At 49.4% G+C, this 22479-nt stretch overlaps 1 protein-coding gene across 3 annotated transcripts in view; it reads right to left on the minus strand.

The window, feature by feature from the left end:
• ZNF76 (zinc finger protein 76) overlaps window positions 1-22479 on the minus strand; it is a 284758-nt gene that overhangs the window by 259912 nt on the left and 2367 nt on the right. The gene's annotated exons all lie outside the window — the stretch shown is intronic.

Below are 22479 nucleotides of genomic sequence, written 5' to 3' on the forward strand. Positions count from 1 at the left end.
CTCCAAAACCTTCACCTCAATCATCCGCGGAGGGTGCAGGACAGTTGGCAACCAAGGGGGACATTCAAGCTTTCATGTCGGACATCAAAGCTAAATTTAGATCCTGTATGACAGAGCTCACAACCAACCTAGAACAGACGGAGCAAAGGGTCGCTGAAGCAGAACAAAGACTGGGGGAAGTAGAAGATCTGACCCAAGAACACTCAACTACTCTCCTGGAGCTACAACGCTCAATCCAGGCCCTAATTAATAAAAACAAGATTCTGGAATTTAAACAAGAGGCCCTAGAGAACAGGGCCTGTCGGAACAACCTACGTATTCGGGGAGTTCCTTCCTCGATCCGGGACCAGAATCTTGCAGACTACGTGGGCGACCTTTTCCAATCCCTGCTGCCACAGTTGGACAAATCACATCTCTTGTTAGACCGCACCCATAGATTGCAGCCTTGCCACGGGGTGGAGATGGACCCCCCCCGTCCCCAGATGTAATAACTCAGGTGCACTTTTATACTACGAAAGAGGCAATCATGGCAATAGGACGATCCCGGGCTGAGCTGACGTTCCAGGGCTCCCCTCTTCAAATTTACCAAGACCTCTCCTTGGTGACAATACAAAAACAAAAGGCCCTGAGACCTCGAACGCAATTCCTCCGGGACCAAGACATTAAATACTGAAATGCTGCAATTCTCGTATAAAGGGGTGCTCCGTAAGATAGGTGACCTAGAAGACGCAGTGTCAATCTTACGCCCCAGCTCCCCTGGAAGGACGGAAGATGCCCGGTCTGATTGCCCAATAGATGGTTCAGAGAAGCCCCCCCCCCCCTTAAGCCAAAACGCTTGATATGGACGAGGGTGCAAAAAGGCCAGAGCGCCACATAACCTCTGCCCTCAAGACCTGAGGGGTCGGGTTTCAACGGTTGCCTACGCCCTGTTACCCTCCCCTTTCCAGATTCCGGTCCCTGAACGGTTGACTCAGCTAAACTCGGATTGAGACGGAACACAAAGCTGCAGGATTCCGGATGCGGGCTTCGCACCGCCCATGCCGAACTCTGAGGTGAATGATATCAGAATGCCCTGGGAGTAGAATACAGACTATATTCTACAAACTGTTAGGTATAAGCCGATGGAGAAAATTCGGCTTCCCACAAACCTATAGTTATGGCCTCCCATTGGAGCCTTATGTTAAAACCCTGGCTGCACAAGGATATCAAGCTAGCAAAGCCCCCGGATGGTGACTGAACCATACATGGACCAGACCCCACTCCAAGGAGACACAGAGGCTCATGACACATCCCATCCACACCAGAAATTGAAGTTGACCTCGTTGAACATTAGAGGTCTGAACTCCCCTGCCAAACGGAAAGCAACATTGCAGCGGCTGCAAGATGGGAAAAGCTCAGTGGTCTTCCTGCAGGAAACACACCTAATGCCAGCAGACTACTTGTCTCCGCAATAGAAATTTCCCGCTTCAATATTTGGCCTCTAACAGAACCAAAAAAGAGGGTACAGCGATTCTCTTCGCTAGAAGGGTGCAACCGCAGATTCTAGAGACACTACTGTGCCCAGAGGGGGTGCTATACAGCAGTCAAGGCCCTTACATTTGGACAACTTTACTCCCTCATCTTGGTTTACGCCCCAAATAAAGGGCAGGGGGCGTTCTACAATGCTCTGGGCGAAACCCGCATCCCGTTTGTTGAAGGTCAAGTCATCATTGAAGGAGACTTCAAGAGGGTTGGTCCCTGACCCCACAATGGACAGACCACAACCCCCTAACCCTCAAAGACTACAAACTTGCTACAAGCCTTCTTCAGCCGTTTCAAACCATGGAGGTGGTGAACACGTGAAGTGCTTCACCCCAATGAAAAAGACTTCTCTTTCTTTTCACATATGCACAGAACTTTGTCCCGGATTGATCTCTTGATTGCTTCTCCACAAATCCTGGCTTACGTTGACGATGTGACCATCGGAACAAGGGTGCTCTCCGACCATGCTCCAATAACGCTGACTCTCCGCGCCCATGATCCTGAACCACCTCTGCGACGCCGGTGGAATTTGTATGACCCCATTCTGAATTAAATGCTGTTAAGCGACTCCATAGCCACGGTGATCAAACATTTGTTCAGGGAAAATCTGGCTGAGGATATCTCCCCAGCAAACACATGGGACGCCATGAAAGCAGTGGTTCGGGGAGAACTAATTGCGCATGGGGTGGCATTCCACCAAAACATCAAATTCGAATGGGTCTCGAAGAAGAGGTTCAGAAGGCCGAGGCCATCCATAAACGTAAAGGCTGATCCCAGAGGTCCCAACGAGCACTACAAACAGCCCAGAGAAAGTTAGAGGCCCATTATGCACAGGAAACAGTGCACCTACTGGCCAAATCCAGGCAGAGCTGATGTGCCAGGAACAACAAGGCAAATAAACTTTTGGGGGAGAAACAAGCCAAGGCGAAGAAAAGGAACACAATATTGGCTGCGGCCCATATTTCTGAGACAATGTCAGCATCCCCCCCCGGGCCCAAGCAGAACAGCGAGAGTACCTACAGGGTGCCGCCCTTCCTCAACTCAAGGAAGCTGACTGGGAAAGTATTGATGCTCCGATCACAGGTAAGGAGATCGATAGTGCCACCAAGTTCCTAAAATCTAGGGCCCCAGGCCCGGACAGGTTCACAACGAGGTTCTATAAAATATGTCGCTCTCAACTAATAGCCCCACTAAAGGTCCTCTTTAATTCTTTTGGCATATCAGGAGCTATCACCCCATCAATGCAAGAATCTATAACTATCCTTTTGCTTAAACCGGGCAAAGACCATAGGGAAAATAGCTCGTATAGGCCCATTTCCTTGCTTACATCTATTCGAAAATATTAGCGAGGCCCCTAGCGCACGCCCTACCCAACTTAATAGATCCGGACCAAACGGGCTTCATAACGCATAGGTCAACTGGAGATAACATTCATAGAACCTTGAGCCTAGTAGTTGTCGCAACGCAAGACTTGCGAACCTGCTGGACTTGGATTCGAGCAATGTCTTTGGGACTGGGCCTTCTTACAATTCACCTTAGAAGCCTTCCGTTTTGGCCCAAACTTCCGAAAACTCATCGTAGCAAACTACCAGTCCCCGAAGACACTCCTCAGAGTCAATCATTGGCAGCCTATCAGACCCAATCCCCTTAACCTGTGGAACCAGGCAGGGCTGTCCCCCGTCTCCTCTTCTGTTTGCACTGGTAATGAACTAGTCGCACAGCGGGTCCAACTAGACCCGAACATCAAGGGCCTTCTCATTGGCGCCTCCCAGCACGAGATTGCACTCTATGCTGATGATGTGCTGCTATGCATCACGGTTATTAGCTCTTCGCAAACGTCAGCCCTTGCAGTGCTTCATAGATTTGGGATGGTAGCAGGGTTTGCTATCAACTTTGGGAAATCAGTAGCCCTGGGGATTGGCCTGGCACCTGGGGAGCGGGAGAGCCTAGAAGCGCTATGTCTGATCCAATGGAGTGAGAAAGCTATTCCCTACCTGGGGATCAAGAATCCTGTGCGCTTTGGTGAGGTATATCTAACTAACTTCCCCCCGCTCTTTAAAGAACTAGAAAGCGATCTTGAGTGGTGGACCTCACAAGAGATAGCTCTCATTGGGCACATCACCGCCTGTAAGATGAACCTCCTTCCACGGTTCCTCTATGCTTGCTCGTCCCTGCCCACCACGATTCCCTGGCCGCCCCTTAGACGCTTACAGAGGAAAACATTCTGGTTTATCTGGAGAGGCAGGAAAGCGAGGATTCCCCAGAAAGCGATGATGGGCAGCGCCAGACTGGGAGGGCTGGGGGTCCCTGACCTGCGGAAATACCAGGTAGCAGCACAACTAGCACATACACAGGCATGGCGTTGTGACCTCTGGGCACACGAAATGGGTTGAGGTGGAGCAGTCTCGCTTATCACTCACTCTGCGCTTCCTCCCTCACCTCCCGCCTCCTCTACGCCGCACCTGGAGTGGGACTTTGGCCTCCAAACACACCCTCAAAAACTGGGACTGGGCTTTAAAACATAAGGGCATTCCGAGGGGGCTGGGTCGATTTTCCATAATCCTACTCTGAGGTCTCCGAACTATGCTTGCCCAGACCCATCATCCTGAAAAAAGGGGGGTATTGCTTGCCTTTTGATATGCTTGTATTGTTCTCATATGTGCCCCGGTTTAAAAAAACATGTTACAAAAAAAAATAAAAAGAATTACGAGACTCCACCCAACCCAATGCCCAGTCACCTTCATAAAGACCACAAAGCAACACTAAACAATGATCACCCAGCTTTGCAACTTGTCACATTTGGAGCATGTGTCCCGATGACCTCAAAAATCGCTTTTCTAACACCCATATTTAGGAAATCCACTAATAACTGAACTCTCCTCACACCTACCACTTTTATGAGCAAATACCTTGAAAACTAGTGGGCACAAAAACACAAACATTTCATGACAATCAGGCATTAAAGCTAACGGGGGAACCAAAAACATACTAAAGCTCATCACGGAATAAATAGCTAAAGAAGCCATCAGCATTCATCCTAACATTCTAATTCTACTACACATGTCAGCTGCATACGATACCGCTGGCCACAAAGCTATATCGACTGCCTCCAACACACAAAACGCTCTTAGGTCCTACCCTCCCAAATGAGTCACATCTCTCCTGCAGGAAGGTTCTACTAAAGTCAAACATGGGCATTTCGATCTAGCTCCCAAAACACGTACCTGTGATGTGTTTTTGAAAGAGCTTGATGGGTTAAATTGGCAAGGGGATTGATTATTAGTTAGTGACATATGTCAGAGCAATCTATACAGCAATTAAACACAAACTAGCCATCTACACAAATGTTAGCTGAAAAACAAAGCAGTATCCCATTACTTGTATTGTAACATGCTTCAATTTACAATATCTAACAATAACTTGATCTTTAATTAGGAATTTCACACACAATTGATTGGAGTGGCCGAGAGCGCGAGATACGTACCAATATCTTTTAATGGGGCAAAATATGTTCTTCTTGGGAAGAGATACCGAGGATAGGTTTTGCGTTTGGACAGAGAACGAAACCCAACTTGAATCGTACACAAACGTACATAATGGATAGCCATTCAAGATTGAACTAATAAGCATTTACAATAAAGACGATCACTTTTTTAGACTTAGAAATTGTAATCATCATAACAAAATGATCATTAGGACATTTCGTAAAGAAACGGAAGTGAATTCTGCCATTCATGCATCCAGTAGCCACAAACGAAGTATCATCAGAAACATACCTAAAGGGGAACTTATTGGGCAAAGACAAATTGTACTAAATTTGAAGACTTTGAAAAATTAGGCAGAATTGCATGCAGTACCCTCTGGGAACACCACACACAATTGGGACTACAGGTGTAAACAAAAACCAACCTTTGGTATAAGTCTCTATCACACACTTTTGTTAGCGAGCTGAGCAGCCAGGCTTATCTCAAGAGGGAATGTGAGCAGCAAAGGAAGTTACACAGAAGTATCACAATGGTTCAAGTAGACACTTACACTCAAGGTTTCTTGGTAAAAATACTTTGTGTAAATATCATGTATAAAACATTCACTATTAGAAATCAACTAAATATTAAACACCAATACACTACAGTAACAAACTAAGTTGTAGGGACAGTTTGAGCTCCCCCGAAAAAGGAGCCAAATGGCACTTCAATTACTTTCAATAGGAGTAGAAAGACATAAGTTTGTACAATGGATTAGAAAACACTTTTTAGTCAAAGCAAAGGTTCTGTGTACCAGGAGGGTCAATTCAATTCAATAGGCTAGGCCAAAGTCAATAGTCTAGTGTTCTTGGATAGGACAGAACAGTTCTGGTACAGATGGAGAAGTCTTTGTCAAATGTTTTTAGAAGTAGTTTAGACAAAAACTAATGATATGCTGGGTCACAAGCTGATTAGGGCTGCAAGTTGGGAAAGTTTCACAAACTTTCACAGCGAGAATTAGGATCTCTCAACCGGATGGCACAGTACCTTGATGTGAAGCAAAAAGATGCAGCTTAAGACATTGGTTCCTGAGCCTCAGTCATGGGGACAAGAGGGAGGACGTCGTGGGACTCCTGCACTGCGCGGGATCGTCATCGGAGCAAACAAAATGGAGTCCCTTTGGTTCAGTAGCCGTTGCTTCAAGATACAAACTGGTTTCCATCTCCCTGGCTAAACCTTAACCAGCATTGACAATTGTATCCAGGTGTCTTCTGAGCTGATTGGTCCCACCAACTCAAAGAAAGAAGCTGTCCTTGAAGGAGCTCCTTTGTCTAATGGAGATCTGGCGATTCGGAGGGTCAGCAGGGCTTCACCGGGCAAACCAACGGTCCAGTGGTTGCAGCAGCCGTCCTCTTCCAGCTAGTCTTCGGTTCTTTCGTTCCAGTGGTCGACTCTGCCTTCCAGTCCTGGAGACTCGCCTTTTAAAAACAGTTTGCCCCATTCATTCCAGCCTAGCTGTCACTCGCCCAGGAGGGTGGTTGTCCTTGCCGGACAGTCAGCCAGCCAATCACGCCAGAGTTCATTTGGGTCTCCTAGGAGACCAAGCACAGGGAGTTTCGGGCACCTCCCTCACTTCCTACCCACCCTAGACACTCAGATGCCAGGGGCGGACTTCAGTCCTGAAGCCCGCCAAAGGCTCACGAACGAAGGGACCAAACCTGGTTTGGTGCGCAGAGTTAAACACCAGAAGGATCTTTCCGCAAAGAAACGGCAAAAAAAGATGACCGGAGTCTGATTTTACAGAGGGGTCTTGGGCGCCATATTGAAAAACATTGCAGCCTCGATTTTTAGCTACCGGTGTTCGCGGTCGGGAAAAATCATGGTAGTTTGTTATAAAACCACTGCTCCCAGCCATTTCAATAGGAAAGGGTAGCTTTTGACAGCTACAAGAGTGTTTAGACATAGGGGCTACTAAGTAACCCCTTGAGCACTCTATAGGAAGATCGTGTGTGCTTGGTCTATGAATTAAAAAAAAGACTAGTAAAGTAAATTTAACTTTACATTCTCTGGGGAACAGTAGTTCAGCCCAGAGAAGGGATTTAAACCTGGGGAAGCCCAAAGGGCATCCCTGTGCCACTGCACTAAAAGGTGCTGTGTGACACAAATAAAAGGATGATGCCTATGGAGTGGTTTTAAAATTCCATAATCAAAGACAATAAAACACAGAAAAACAACAGAATTAAAGGTTCCAAGTCCCAAAGGTCAGCAAAAGATCTGGGGGTCTCCAAGGTAGAGAGGAATTAGCACCTTTATGAAAGTTCTTCCTAACAGAGGCACACACCATCAGTAGAATATATGAGACCTCTGGACCTGACGAAAAAGATATTCCACAGCCTTTGAAAAAGCAAGGAAATGTGACAGGACAAATATGCTTACTCCAATAACGAGCCAGTTCAGTTCATTACAAGACATTCAGTCTATACAAATGCTTTGCACAAAGTAATGCCTAAACATTGGAACGTGTTGCTCTTGCATCAAGATATACAAAAAAATACATTGGCGATAGACCTGAAACAGAATTCAGAAAAGCAGGGATCATTAAACAGAAAGTCAGAGTAACAGAACGGCAACAGTGTTCGAAAAGGAAAGCAGAAGGCCGATTACAAAACCAACTGTTTGTTTTATATGTAGCAGTATGTGCTGTCATGCTAAATCCAGATTTGATAATTTTACCAGATACACCAACAGAACGATCCTATTAAATGTATACATCAATTACAGACCTACATGTGATTAATACTCTGCAGCTGTAATACGTTTTATGGGGAAGAGTCCAAAAGAGATGTGAAGTTATAGAATACAAGAAAATCTACATGCAGTTCGTACAAGAAACGTTCAATACCCACAGGATTGCTGAACATTCCGAGGATAACCCTGATCAGATCTATTTGTTCAGCTTCAGAAACTTGAAGAGAAATGTAAGAGGAGCTAGAAGAGAAGTCACGAAGAAAACAAAAGGCACACTTTTTTTTATTGAGGGCGACAGAGGATAGTCTGAAAAGCGACAATTAAACAAGTATGTTTATTTCGGAAAACATGAAACCATGTGTACATTTGACACAACGTGTAGCGGAGCATACTCTCCACAGAGAACTGAATAACACGTGTATTGTGAAAGGAACATCTCAGATTCAATCGGCGTATGTTGCAACAGACAAGGACTTGTGAGGATACCAGTTATTCTGAACTCATTGCACAAGTGGGTTTTGCGATAAGACCTAACAATTATTCACAACCACTTCATGGTACTAAGTACAGTAAGAGGCTGCATTTGAAAATGATAAATAGCAGCATAATACATGTGAACAAATAGGTTGGACCCCGGAGTGCTGTAAATCCGTCAAACGTGTAGGCTAGGATTAACATACTTGCTACTGGAAAGATACACACGAATGAATGCTCCAAATACACTGCGAGAACATTTTGAATTTCTCCATAAGAATAAGGAGCACATTAATGGGGTAATTCATAGAATTCGGCGCACAAGTGGCACAGAGTGCGCGTGCGTCAATCTGCGCCAGCCGCGTGCGCCAAAACCCATTTCAACGCACAGCGTATTCATGGATTTCAACATCCATAACCGGCCGTGGCGCAGAGCGGCGCAGCGACCCTGCAGCAGCGCCAGTAACGCCCCCAACCCCGCCGCGTGCGCCAAAAACATCGCACAAACCCTCTACATGGCGCATAGGCCAGTGGACCAGCATACAGTCCCCCCACCACGAAAATGCATGCAAAATTCCCTGCGCACCCCTCAGAATACACGTACCCAGCTCACGCTATCGAAAACGCGTGTAATAGTCCACGCGTACCCCACTCGCATTAGGTAAAATGCATGGAAAAAGTCCCCCCTGTGGTGTGGGCGGCCTGTGGGGCATGTGGAGGATGGATGGGCTGCCTGCGCGTATTCCGAAGGGTGCGCATGGACTTTTACATGCGGTTTTGCTAGCCGGCCAGGGTACGCGTATTCCGAGGGGTGCATGGGGAGTTTTACACGCGTTTTCGCTAGCCGGGCGGGGGTAAGTGTATTTCAAGGGGTGCGCAGGGAGTTTTACGCGCGATTTAGCAGTGCGGGCACTCCTGGGTGTGCCCCTTTCCCCCTCCCCATGCCCTGCAGGCAGCCCAGCCACCCTGACTATGCCCTGCAGGCAGCCCACACCACAGGGGACTACCCTACACCCCTGGGCATGCCCCGCGGGCAGCCCACATGACACCATGCCCTCGGGAGCACCGACTCATGTCCCACAGAAACCCACCCACCCAGCAGTGACAGGCACTTGCCAGCAGGCCCGGACTCATGTCCCCCTGCACACCCACCCAGCAGTGACGGGCACCGTCCAGCAGGCCCTGACTCATGTCCCCCAGCCACCCACCCAGCAGTGACGGGCACCTGCCAGCAGGACCCGATACATGGCCCACCAAACAACATATCCTAACAAAACAGATCCATGACCCTAATGCCAACCCTAATCCTCCTTGCCCGCCAGTACAAGCATGCAACCATCCACAGAACCCACTCCCAAATTACCCATGCCATGACAGTCTTAAATGAACCACCATGCCCATGCAGGAATGCACAACAGAGCCACACAGTGGCAACACATGACTGAGGAAATGTTCATTGAGACATGCACAAAACCAATGATAGAACACAACACCAATCTTGAAGTTAGAAAGAATGTATTAAAAACATAATGAACTGACAGAGGAAATGAAACTTGAAAATCAATGTACAATGAAAGATATTACCAAAAAAATGTTATTCCAATGAAGAAAAAAAAATACGTCATGTTGAATGAAAAAGTGGTCCATTGCCAATGTCAATAAGAAAAACATAATCCAACTAAAAGAAAACCATTGACCCATGGGAATATTGAAAAAGAAAGTATGTACAAGTCTGCAACTATATAGAATCGAAGTCCAAATGGTCTATGATCCACAAACAAAAAGGAAACCTACAAATAAAGTCCTATGAAGAAAAAACTATATACACGCAGTGGAGCAATGTCCATGATCTCCAAAGTAAAAGAAAAAATAAAGGAAACCTAACACTAATGAACTATGTACAATGACGGCAGGCAAGTCCAACGGCTCACTCGTTGATGTTCCAGGCCAGGGCATCATCAAACTCCATGTCGATGTCCCGGAGGCGGGCCTCTTCCCTGGCCTCGAGGTCTCGCAGGGATGCAGTCATGGCCTGTTCCAACTCCCTGCGAGTTGCCTCGAGGGACTCAGCCCGCCTCAATGCCCTGCACATTGTGTTCTCCGCCTTGACCATAATGAGCCGTGCCTCCTACGCCTGCATCTATCCGCTGGCCCAACCGCTCCCACACGGAAGACACTCCCAATCCAGGGTCCTCCTGCCCTCTGGCCGATGCCTGCCCCTCTGATGTTGAAGGCCCCGAGCCATCATGGCTCCCACCCTGAGCTTGCTGCTGCCGTGCACGTGCCCTGCTGGTCGATGCCTGCACATCCTCCTCTTGCTGGGGTCCAGTTGTTGGGTGGCCACCCCTGCTGGACCTCCGACTCCTGACTGTGGCAGGGATGTATCCTCCACCAGCCTGGCTGCTGGTTCAGGGGCAGCTCCACAGGGTGCCCAGGTGATACTTGGGCAGGAAGATGGCACAGAGGAAGACTGGCGCATAGGGGGTTCAGTTGAGGGGGGGGGGGTCGCTAGAAGATCCAGCACACGGAGGAACCCAGCCTGGGTGACCTGTCCTAGTAGGCCGACGCGATCAATGAGGTATTCGAAATGACGTGCTTTGTCCTCACGAGAACCCTACACCTCACCTCGAATACCACGTTGACGCAACACCACCCCAGCTAGGACAGGCTCAACCCGGCCCCGGATTGCCACGTCCGCAGGGAGAGGAAGGCCAGTTGTTGTTTGCGCATCCCCTCCCTGAAAACGGGTCTGGACGAAGACATCCTTACTGGTGTGGGATGATGCAGTCACAGGATCGGGAACAGGATTACACACAGGCACCTCTCCGCTGCGGCCTGTGCTGCCTCCTATCCCTGCCCCTGGTCTGCACCACTAGCACCAGTGGAATGCCCCCCTCCAGGCCCCGTGCGTGGGCCTTCCACGGCCTCCACCTCAACCAAACTCCCCACCAACCTGGATGACTCCGTGCCATCTTCCTCCATAGGCCATGTGGGGGCTCAGCTGCCCCTAATGCTGCTGAGGAGTCCACCTCCAACCTCCGCCTCTTGGACCTTCCCTCAGCAGCTACGGCCAGGGACGCTGCACCAGACACCTCACACCCGGAAGAGATGACAACGTGGGAGGAGAGCTGGGCCTTGTGTCTCCGGCTGGCGGTGGGATCCCTGCCTCTGTGCTCCACAGCACCGTCTCCGCCCTCTTCATCAGTCGACGCTGCAGACAGGGAGAGACAGAACACAGGCATCAGGGCACTGTACAAAGGTTGGATATACATGTCAAAGTGGCACATGAGTGGCAGTGTCAAACTTCACAGATGCCATCACACTCCCCAACACTCATATCATTTGGATCCACACGATGCAGAATTTGACAGGAATCGTGCAGCAGGCAGCAGCATCCATACGCACACAACAGCATGAACATCCGAAGGTTAGCATGACGTCACAAGCAACATGGGGAGTGCCGAACACATGTACACACGCCAACAGACAGACACGCATCTGTACATATCCACCACCTGTCACAGTGCAATCATCGGCAACTATGTCACATCTGCCAATGGGGTTCAGGCATGTCTGTCACATGCATCCATGGCATATCAAAGTCGCACACATGTCAAACACACACACGTATTCCATGCACGTACATGAAGGTGGAACCAGCATCCATGTGTCACACCCCAACCATGCCATAGTACATACACAGAAATGCTAACGTGTGCCTCCCCACATGCATTCGTGCATCATGCATTTGAACACATACACCATTGATGCGCATCACACATGACAGGACTCACATGCAGCACGGTCATGTCCCTGCACATACACATCATACATGGGCCTTTTCAGACATATGTCCAAGCTGTGTACTCCTGGCACACCTCAACATGCACTGCGTCCAATAAGTACGCATGGACACTTACCGCTCGACTCCGGACTGCCCTGCCTCTCGAGGATCTGGCGGTGAAGCGCTGGGCGTATACGTTCCAGGACCCTCATGTTGTTGGTGGTAAGGTGGACCCGGCGCCTCACTGCACCCGCTGCTTCCAAGAGGCGCCAGGCCTTCCCGAGGGTCCTGGACCTGAAGTCCTCCCAGCACTTCCGGACGTGTTGTATGTCACGGACTGCCACCCCTCCACGTTGATGGCAGCCACGATGTCCTTCCAGATCCCCTCACGTCCATCCTTGTCGGCGCGTCTTCTTCCGTAGAGGGCATCATAATGCCCCAGGACTTGCTCCACCAGGATACCAACTTCTGCGGCACTGAAGCCGGTAGCCCTCTGCCTCTCTGGCTGGGGGTTGCCAGTGGTGTCTGATGGCGTTTCCCCCGACATGGCAACCCCCGAGGCAGGTGTGGGTGGGCAACTGGTTCTGGGGATGGGCTGTGGAACGATGGAACTTCTGTTCCAGCAGGGGTGGTCACAGCAACTAGACCCCTGCAGATGGCTGACATGTTGGCACCAAATGGCAGGGCGCATGGCCAGCAGGCAGGCAGGCAGCAGCAGATTGCAGGTGGGAGTCTGCTTGGGGCACTGGGGGGCAGAAAAATGGCCTTCTGGGCAGGAGCGTGGTCTTCCGTGTGTTGTTGTGGGGCCAGCTTGATATGGAGTGATTTGGCACGTGAAAAAACAGCACATCAGCGTGTAATTCGAGGAAAGGCCCTTAGCGCGTAAGCACATATGAGACGTGATCTGCGCAGGCGTTTCCCTTGTCACGGGTGCATTGTGATTCGGCACATGCAAAAAAAAAAAAAAATCACATCCGTGTGTGGATGTGTGTAATTCGAGGAAAGGCCCTTAGTGCGCAAGTGACGTTACACGCATGGGTGTTGCCTTCAGCACGGGTTAAAGGTGAGCGCGGGCCAGCAAAACACTGTACGTGCTGTTCGTGGAGTCCGACGCGTGCGTTTACTCTGCTGGAATCACACGTGTTTACTTCACAGCGTCTGAAGTCCGTACCTCTTCTTTTGGTGGGGTGTTACCTACAAGCGCGCGTGTTTTTTATTTCCACGCAAGGCAGGCGGTGAGTCGCGTACGCTTTTTTCCCACTGTGGTTCCCCCGTGCATGCGTACCATTTAGAGGTCATAGTAGCCCGCGTATTCTACGCTTATGTATTTTTTTGTGTTCCTGGGTGCACACCGTACTGCTGGAGGTAATATTCACATACGTGGGCTACCGGGGTCGCGTGCACAACATTTATTTTCCCCCCAATATCCTGTTCTTATATTTTTGATTTTATTTTTTTGGAATTTTTGATTTTATTTTTTTGGGGGGTGCCTGAGCATTGCGTGACCTGTCATTTTTCCCCAGGGGTCACAGACAGCCTTACAGGGGCACTGGGGTACCTATTCCATCAAGTACCCTGCCCCCTTCTAGCCAATTGCCCAGGACAATTTTTGAGTGAACCTCCCATAGCGCATTTTCCATCGGTGCCATGGTTGGGAGCCAAAGGCTAAGGGCGGCAAAGCTGGGCGTCCTCCCAGGGCTGGACGTGATCGGGCACTTGGGCGCGGAGTCCAGGGAGGATGGGGAGTCCAGGGTGGCTAGAGGGGGTGGGGGGAGAAAGAGGCTGGGATGCCCCTGCGGGACGGGATGCCCAGCCACGTGCTGGTGCAGACATGCAACCACCACGTGGTTCGTGGTGATGCAGCTGTTGCATCACAACCTGGTGCCCATATCACCCAACAGCAATTTACATCTGCTGTCACGGGCCCATCGGTGGTGGTAGCTGCAGGTGCAGCTGTGGACACCTCCACCCGGGCTCTGGGTCAGGCAGCGCATGTTGCGTTGTGCGACGAGGACTCCCAGGACAATTTCCATCTTGCCCGGGGGTTGGGCTCATGTGCGTCCACTGTGGCACACATATCTGGGGCACTTTTGACATCTGCTGCCCCAAGCAGCCGGGTGGTGGTAACTGCATGTGCAGATGCAGCCAACACTACCCCGGCAGTGACTCAGACCCAAGCCAGACCTTCTGTCCTCATACCAACGCACACTGCATTGGTCGAGTCCACCAGCGCCACTGATCAGGGCCACATTGCCCCCTCAGGGTCAGTACCACCGTCCAAAAGGAGGAAGCGTGCTCCTGCACAAGAGGCTGGGACCCCAAACACGGCTCTGGCCTCCGGCACGTCAAGGAAGAAGCCTTTCTGCAATCAGGAACTGACTTCCTTGTAGACTACATGTCGGAACACCAACGCGATATGCTCGCGGGCCCACAGTGCCATACAACGCATCACCAGCTTTGGGTCCACTGGCAGCATGTTGCGGATGGTGTGACATCCATGGGATTCCAGGTGCGCACAGCTCAGGACTGCTACAAACGCTGGAATGACCTCAGATGCAGTGCTAAGCAAAAGCGTGCCTCCAATTACACCATGTCTTTGGTGACTGGTGGTGGGCCACCACCAGAGGAGGATGACCTCACTCAGCATGAGGAGATCGCTTCAGAGTTCATCCCGGAAGAACAAATCCGTGGAGTGGGAGAGAGGATGGATTATGATGCATCATCTGGTGAGTATTGATGCGTGTAACTCAATGACATTTGTGTTTGACATGTGCGACCCCCGCCCAGCTACAAGTTGGCTCTTTCCTATCTTCAATCTCCCTCACCACCCTTGTTGTTCACCAGGGGTCTGACCTCTCGGCCCCAATTCATGGAGAGCAAGTGGCAGCTCTTTACTACTGCATTATCATTTTTTTGTACAAGTTCCGGTGCTATGGTGAGGACAACCAACTCATTTCCTGGCTGGCCTTGGCCACCTCTTGTCCCTCCCTACGATAGCCTCATTGCCATTTGCTTTTTGTGTACTACCAACGGTCTCTGTCGGAATGCCAGCAAGACTGGCATCCTCCTCATCGAGACACCTTTGCCATCCATCTCTGGCCAGCCCCACTTGGCCCTCCTCCTGCCTCCACCTGCAAGGCCAAGAACCTCAGGATCACCTTTGACTCAACACATCCCTTCTACAAACACATTTGTGATGTATCTTGAGATGGATTAACTTCTTGCTCCACCTCCTCAAGGTTACTGTGCCTTTCCTAACATTCTCCTACATGCTCACAGTCTGTCAAGCTGTGGTTTACTCAAGGTTGGGGTACTGTGACAGTCTCTTTCAATATTGTACCTGCCTCCATCCTCCACCCTCCACCACTAATCCAGTACAGGACTGCAAGACTTGTCCTTGGATCCCATCTTTCCAGCTCTGCGACTTCTTCATTGGCTACCAGTGGATGCAAGGATGTTACTTCAGACCCTCTGCGTTGTGCACAAGGTTTTTTTGGGACTGGGTAGAACATACCTTCAACAATCCCTCTACCAATTCCTCCCCTCTTGAGTCCTTAGCTCCTCTACCCCACACTCCCTCAAGGTCATTTGTAAATTTAATAAATAAGGTAGGAGCAGATCATCTGTGTGCACAGCTGGGAGCTCACTTTTGAACAGCCAACTGGCCACGTTGAATCTTGAGGAGAGATATATCTGCTTCTGGAAGCACCTCAACACTTTCCTACTTGCTCCTGCATTATCCCCTCTTCTAACCAGCTGAACAGTTTCCTCTGTTGGCACTGTGCCCCTGCACACACACTGTCCATCGGATCAGGTACCTGCTCACCCTGCCTCCCTGCTGCACTGCCTATAGCCTCCCATATCAATGGGTCCAGTGCGTGTCCCTATACAGTCCACCACTCTTTGTCTGCACTCATCAGATTTGCCCTGTCCAAATCATCTTGCACTTGCCACTTGCTGGCTGCACTACCACTTTTTGAATGGACATTCTATCATTGCACTTCATTTTCCTTCTTTGGTCTCCTCCGTTTGGCACGTTCCCCTTCTCCCCCTTCCTGGGTCTTCAACCCTTTATCCCTTCTCCATGCACTAGCGTGTTCTCTATGTCACAGTGCCCAGTATGATAGTTGTTTTGAATTCCTTTTCTCCCTTGTTCCCCTCCCTTTGCTTGTTTGCGCTCTGACCCACTTGTGTACAAGTGCAATCTTGATGAGATGTCACATGTCATACGCATCCTTTGTCCTTGGTGCAGTGTGGCTCAATCTGAGTGTGCTGATGGCAGTGTCTCCCCATGCGCATATGTGCAGGATCATGTTACATGTGCATTCCATGTATGCCCCTAGGTGTCCTTGACCACCTGCTCTTTGTTGCATTTGTCCAGGATGATCCAAGTGTCATCTCATTTGGACAGCCATGTCATGCTCACAGTAGGTCTGTGTGTCATCACGCACGACTTTAGGCTGTGCACATCTGTATCATGGCCATGGCTACCTCAGTTACAGGCCCATGACCACTTTTCAACTGGTGTTGTCTTCTACATGCATGGATGTACTATGGATGGTTCCTCACCTCTCCTCCATCATGTCCACTTCTCATTGGCTGTAGTGACAACTGACAGACGAAATGCAATAAACGCACGCCTACACTGTCTGACAATGCACAGTTCTGCGTGGAACATGTCTGCCATGCAGTGTCTCCCTATTATTGGCCAGGGGGCGGATGTTTCACGGAAACCATGCTGCCTGGTGCATGCCATTTGCACATGATGGCTGCAATTGCGGTTACACTGCCATAATGTTTGAATATAGTCATCACAAAGTATGCCTTGATGTTGTAAGTTGAGGGGCTACACATGCATTTCAACGCACACACCCACTCCTGTGCCAAGTTAAGCCCTTCAACGTGCAATCATGATGGTACTGTGTGATGTTGACCTGACATGTATGTACCCATGTCCCTCCTCTCACAGTATGGAAATGCACTAGTGTAGGTGCCTCCTATGACACATGTACTGTGCATAGTTGATTGCAGTTGAGTGCTGCACATGAACATGCATGTTACATGTATCATGGTGTGTTTGGTTACATTTCTAGCTGTGTCTGTGTGTGTGTTAACACATGCTTATGCAAGGTGCTGACTATTTGTTCCCATCTCTCATTTTGGCATTGGATATATGCCTTCTAGAGGTTGTGTGCGATGCAGGTGATGTGCAACATGCAATACATGTGTGTGTTGCATTCACATTTTGCACACATCCTTTTCTGCTTTTGGGATGGCCCCACTGGATGCACGTTGGGGTTTGAGTTGCCTGTGACATGGCCGTTTCATTATTTGGCTGTCAATGTTGTGAACTGTATGTGTGTGGTATGTGCTACTGACATGCATGTTCTTGTTTCTTTTCTTTATTTTGCAGGTGATAACGCACTGGCGGCAGAGGATGAAGATGTCATCCCAGACACAGTGGTCAGTTCATATAACCAACCAAGCACCAGTGGTGGTCGTGGGGTGGCAGCCCACGAGAACCCACAGGTGCTCCAGGCCATCGTGTCCAGAGCTGACTGAGTCAGGCTCTGATGTATCCTCTGACCACTATGTTGAGCCGGATCTGCATCATGACGTGTCGTTGCCGGTAGGTGATCCTGTGTTGGATGGTCTTCTGTCTGCAACACCTGCAGTAGGGGGCCAGACAGGGTTGAAATGTCCGCATGTGGTAGTTACGGGTGCACGGTCACACTCGCTACCAGTTGGCAATGTTCCTGGGGCATCAGGTGGACTGAGGGATGCAGTCCAGCAGCCGCGGGTGGCACCAACCCAGCAAGGACCACGGCTCCTTGGGCCCAGCAGGTGTGGTGTCCGGCAACGCGGTGGCCGTGTGCCACCGGGGGCAACTGAGTGGGAACGTTCCATGATTGCCATAGCACAGCAACATGGGGGAGCAGTTGAGATGATTGCTCAAGGTATGGCAAGTGTGGCCCATTCCATCCTCCCCTCTGTAAGGCAAATGGTGCTCCATCAGCGGGCTACACTGTTCACGTGCTGCTACCTCAGGCTGGGCATGACGGCGTATGACAAGGTGCGCCGGGCTGAAATGGTGGCTCTGCGCGAAACACTTAATGCTCAAGCAGAGGCACACCGTGAGGCCCCGAGGGTGGAACAAGCCCTCCGATCTACTCTAGCTGACCTCATGATGGATCAGAGTAGGCGGACAGAAGACAGGATGCTACAGCTTGAGAGAACCATCTCGGCTGAACTCTATGCAAGCCGGGAGTCACTCAGTTTGTCATGCGAGGCCATGCATGCAGAACTCCGTCTCACACGTCAGTCCCTGCAGGAGGAAGCACGTGTGACACGTGAGGTAATGCATGCTGACCTCAGTCTCATTGCCCGCCAGGACCTGGCTTACCAGACCCGCATACTTGCTGCCATTGAGGGGCAAGGCGCGGCTAGGCGTGGTGAGTCAACTGCACCACGTCCACCTTCTGATTCAGATCCAGAGGGCGACGATGATAACCTATCTCCCACATAGGTCGCGCCGTGCAGGCGCTGAGCCCAGTGAGGTTTTTTTTTACCTCAACATCTACACATGTGGGTGTTGAGGTGCACCTTGTACCTCCCCCCTCCTGGGTGCCCCCCCACCCCGGGTGCCCCCCCACTCCCTGGGTCATATATGGCAATTTTTGATTATTTTCTTTTTCCTGAACATTTTTGATTTATTTTCCAGTCTTTTTTTTTCTAAAAATATTTTTGATTTTTCATCCAAATTGTATGGGTTTTTTTAAGTATGTTATCTTTCTATTTTCATTTTATTTATTTTTTCCCGTTATTTTGTTGTTCTTTTTCAATTATTTCACTTTGCCTTTTATTTGTTTTTTTCTGGTTTTCTTCAATTTTATTGATTTAGCTTTTGTTTCTTTCATTATTCTTTTCATCTTTTATTTCAATTGATTACATTTGTATTTTCTTTTGAATTCTTTTTTTTCAATTTGATTTTGTCTATTGTGCATACATGGGACAGTGTGGTGCTTTGTGGCATCGAAAGGCATCCACTGTGTGTTCCAGCTGGGCCCATTCAGGCTTGTCTTGTGTATGTGTTTTGCTTGGGGTCCTGACACATATGCTACTCCTGCTTCCCTTTTCCATGGGCTCGCAAGGATGGCTCGGTCTAACAGCATATCACACATGGGCATTGGGCTTCCGTCATATCTGTGGCCAGCCTGCAGTTCTACTTGTGTGTACACCCCTAGTAGGTATTCCAGATGGTTTCCCCAATGCATGTCTGCACTTCACTTTGGTGAGTATTATGCTGACTGTGCATTTCATCATGTTGCTTGAGATGTTTGTTATGTATTGACTGTTGATGCACTTCCTGCTGTAGCTGGTACCATGGACCCTTTGGCTGCATACAACACACTGATGGTGGGAGGGGTCCATGTGCTGTAATGTTGAATTGGGACAGTTTCCCCACAGTGATTTTGATATGCCACATGAAGGCTGCACGCCAAGTTACCCCTGTCACCACGCATTTCAACAAACACCCATTCCTTGCTAGCACCACTTTGGACATTTCCCAGCCCTGGCTGGTGTTTGGATGTGACATCCGAGTTATGACTACATTGTTCGTTATTTAAATTTCCTGTTTGTGTCCTGGACCTGCTCCGCCCCCTCCCACTGTTTGCACTTGGCCCTTGTGACAATCCGGCCAACCAGGATGCTTGAGCCTGCCACCACTACCAAAAGCCCACAAAGGTGGCCCTGTCCGACCTGTCCACATGCCTTCTCAGTCACTTGAATTCCCCATCTCCCCTGCACCTGTCAGTGTCCCTCTGTCTACCCCCCTTCATCATCACATCCCCTACTCTGCTGTATCGTCAGGATTCCCTCTGCCCCCTGTGTGTGCTTTCTTTCACCATCTTCCCCATTAGTGATTTGGAGCTTGGCCCCCTCCTCCCTTCTCTCCTCCCTCTCCCTCACCCTTTAGCCTCCTCCTTGTACTCTGGCTGTCATTTTCAACCACTACCCCAATTGCCATCGGCCATGGTGATACGTAGGCGCTTGTTCTTTGCAGACATTTGCCCTTCTGCCACCATCCTTCCACACCCCACCTTCGCCATTTTAAATATAGTTTTGCCAGTTAATTTTATCATTAGTCCCTCCACCACTGATTACAGGTCATCTCTTTCCCCTTTCCCTTCTGTCTTTCTTCTCCCCCTCCGCAGCACTATCTTGATTCTTTGTAGACCTACCACAGTTTGTCACTTGTTTTGTTACTCTAGTCACCTCTTCCCTCCTCTTCCATCACTCACCTCCTTATGCGACACATGCACTGCAACTATTGCCGTCAGGCATAGGAATGTTGATGCTAGTTATGTCATCCAACGTTCCCTCCTTAGACTCTCCCTTATTGGTCCAGGCAATTGTAATATGTACTTTGCTTTTCCAGTTCATTAGCACACTGTGGACTGTTTGAAGGACATGTAGGAATGTACTGTTCTTCTCCCTTGTTCCCTCCCTCATTGATGCGCTTTGATGAAGTTTGTGTGTAGGTCATTTTATGGATTTCTATGATTCAGTAATGGGTCACTGTCTGCCATTGCCGATGTGGGGTACTCTGTACAAGATATGTTCTGCTGGTCAATGGCTGATGCAATGTAGTGCTTTCTTTTGAGGTGTCAGGGGATGGGTGTGGTTTGACACACAGGGGGGTCCTTGGTGTTATGTTTACATGTGCTGTGTACGGGACACTGGCATTCACTTCATTTCACACGCATGTATTATAGGCATGTCCATACGGACAAATACACTTAGGCAGCACCCCCCCCACCCCCCCCCCCCCAACTACATTGACACCATGCAAACGTGTGCACCCAGATTGCCTTCTCAAGCATGCTGTGTCACGACAAACCATGTTCACTTCCGAGTCATTGATCGTGTACATGCATGACAGGGTAATATTTGGTTGAATGCCATTTTTTTAAATGATACAGAAGGGTTTTCACCAATGCAATGCACACTCACTGTGCTGTGCAATGTGCGGTGTTTCATATGGCAATTTGCAATTGTCCAACGTGCATGGCGACAGGTATTCTGACTTTTGTTGGTTGCACCACTGGTGGCATGCATTTGTGCCACGGTTTTCAGGGTGTGAGGTTTTGGTCACTCCTTTCTTCCGATTCCATGTCAGGTATAATTGTCTGGTGCCTATTTACATTTCTCACGTTGCACGTCATGTGTTGTGCATATGGTTGGATGTGTTGCCGTTGCATACCATGGTATGGTGTCGCAGTCGGGGTTCAGGAGTGTTGGGAGGGTTTGGGTGGCATACCAGTCCTTTCATGCCCTGTTTAGCAAGGGGGGGGGTGCCTTGCATGTGTTCCCTTTGGTCACATGGGATTGGTTATGTTTAATTGGCTAGGGATGCACACAATGTGGCACTTCCGTGGACACATTCTCAGGGTGGTAAGGTAGTGACAGTTGACTGTCCCTTTCACATCATCGATTGTGACCTGGTGTGTGCCAGGCCTGTGTGCACTCGGAAGGGTTGGAGTTTAGGTGAAAAATGTGGCCACAAGCTGGGTACGGGCTGCCTCGCCACATGCCTTTCCCCTCCCATGCGCAGTGGCCGTGTGTGTGGTTGGGGTTGTGGGGGCACCACCATGTCCACCGGTAAGCCATGCCGTGTTGCAACGTTGTGCAGGACACCTGCTGCCACAATGATCCTGCACACTACTGGGGATTCTAAAATACTCAAAATGAATGGCACGTATGCATGCTGGGAGGCACTTTTGCCTGGGGAGTAGCTCCTGCCAGCTGTTAGTTTCAAACTAGACAAGCTCTCCTTGGCTAGAAGCAGGAGCCAAATAGCTCCCAGCTCCCCCCCTATTTCGAACCCTGTCGGGGTGTCATAATGATGGACAATGATATTTTAGGTCACTTAGGAAGTTGAAGTTTGAGGATTCCTTTGGTAGATGCAAGATTGTCAGTTTTAAGAGCAGACTGAGTTCTGATGAGAATAATTTCTTTTTGGATCTCGGAATGTGACATAGGCCTGCATTCAATCTTAGATTTGGTTACATCTGGGGAGGATGATGTTAAAATAAATGGAGAAAATGATCAGTCCATAAGAGGCTGAATGACAAGGTTGAAAACCTGAGTCGCACAGCTGCAGATTAAGCCTAGCCAGGGACCCTTGATTGTCCAATGGGCTTTGTGGGGGTGTATACAAATAAAAGGAGCCACACAAGTCGATGAATTCACTGGTACTAGGAGTGGTGGGATCAACAAACCAAAAAGGAAGAAGTTGTCAACTGTTAAGATGAAATTGACTCAAAGGAATAGGGAGGCAAACGGGGTGGAGAAGTTGTCAAGGAAAGGTCTTGCATCTCTGGAAGCAGTGGTAAATATGTTCAAGTTGCAAGCTACCCGCAAGGATACAAATTACCTTGCTCTTCCACATTCACATAGCACACCATTTCTTACTCGCCAAGAGTC

The sequence above is a fragment of the Ambystoma mexicanum genome, chromosome 13 (assembly GCF_040938575.1).
Source record: "Ambystoma mexicanum isolate Mex_15411 chromosome 13, UKY_AmexF1_1, whole genome shotgun sequence".
Lineage (NCBI taxonomy): Eukaryota > Metazoa > Chordata > Amphibia > Caudata > Ambystomatidae > Ambystoma > Ambystoma mexicanum.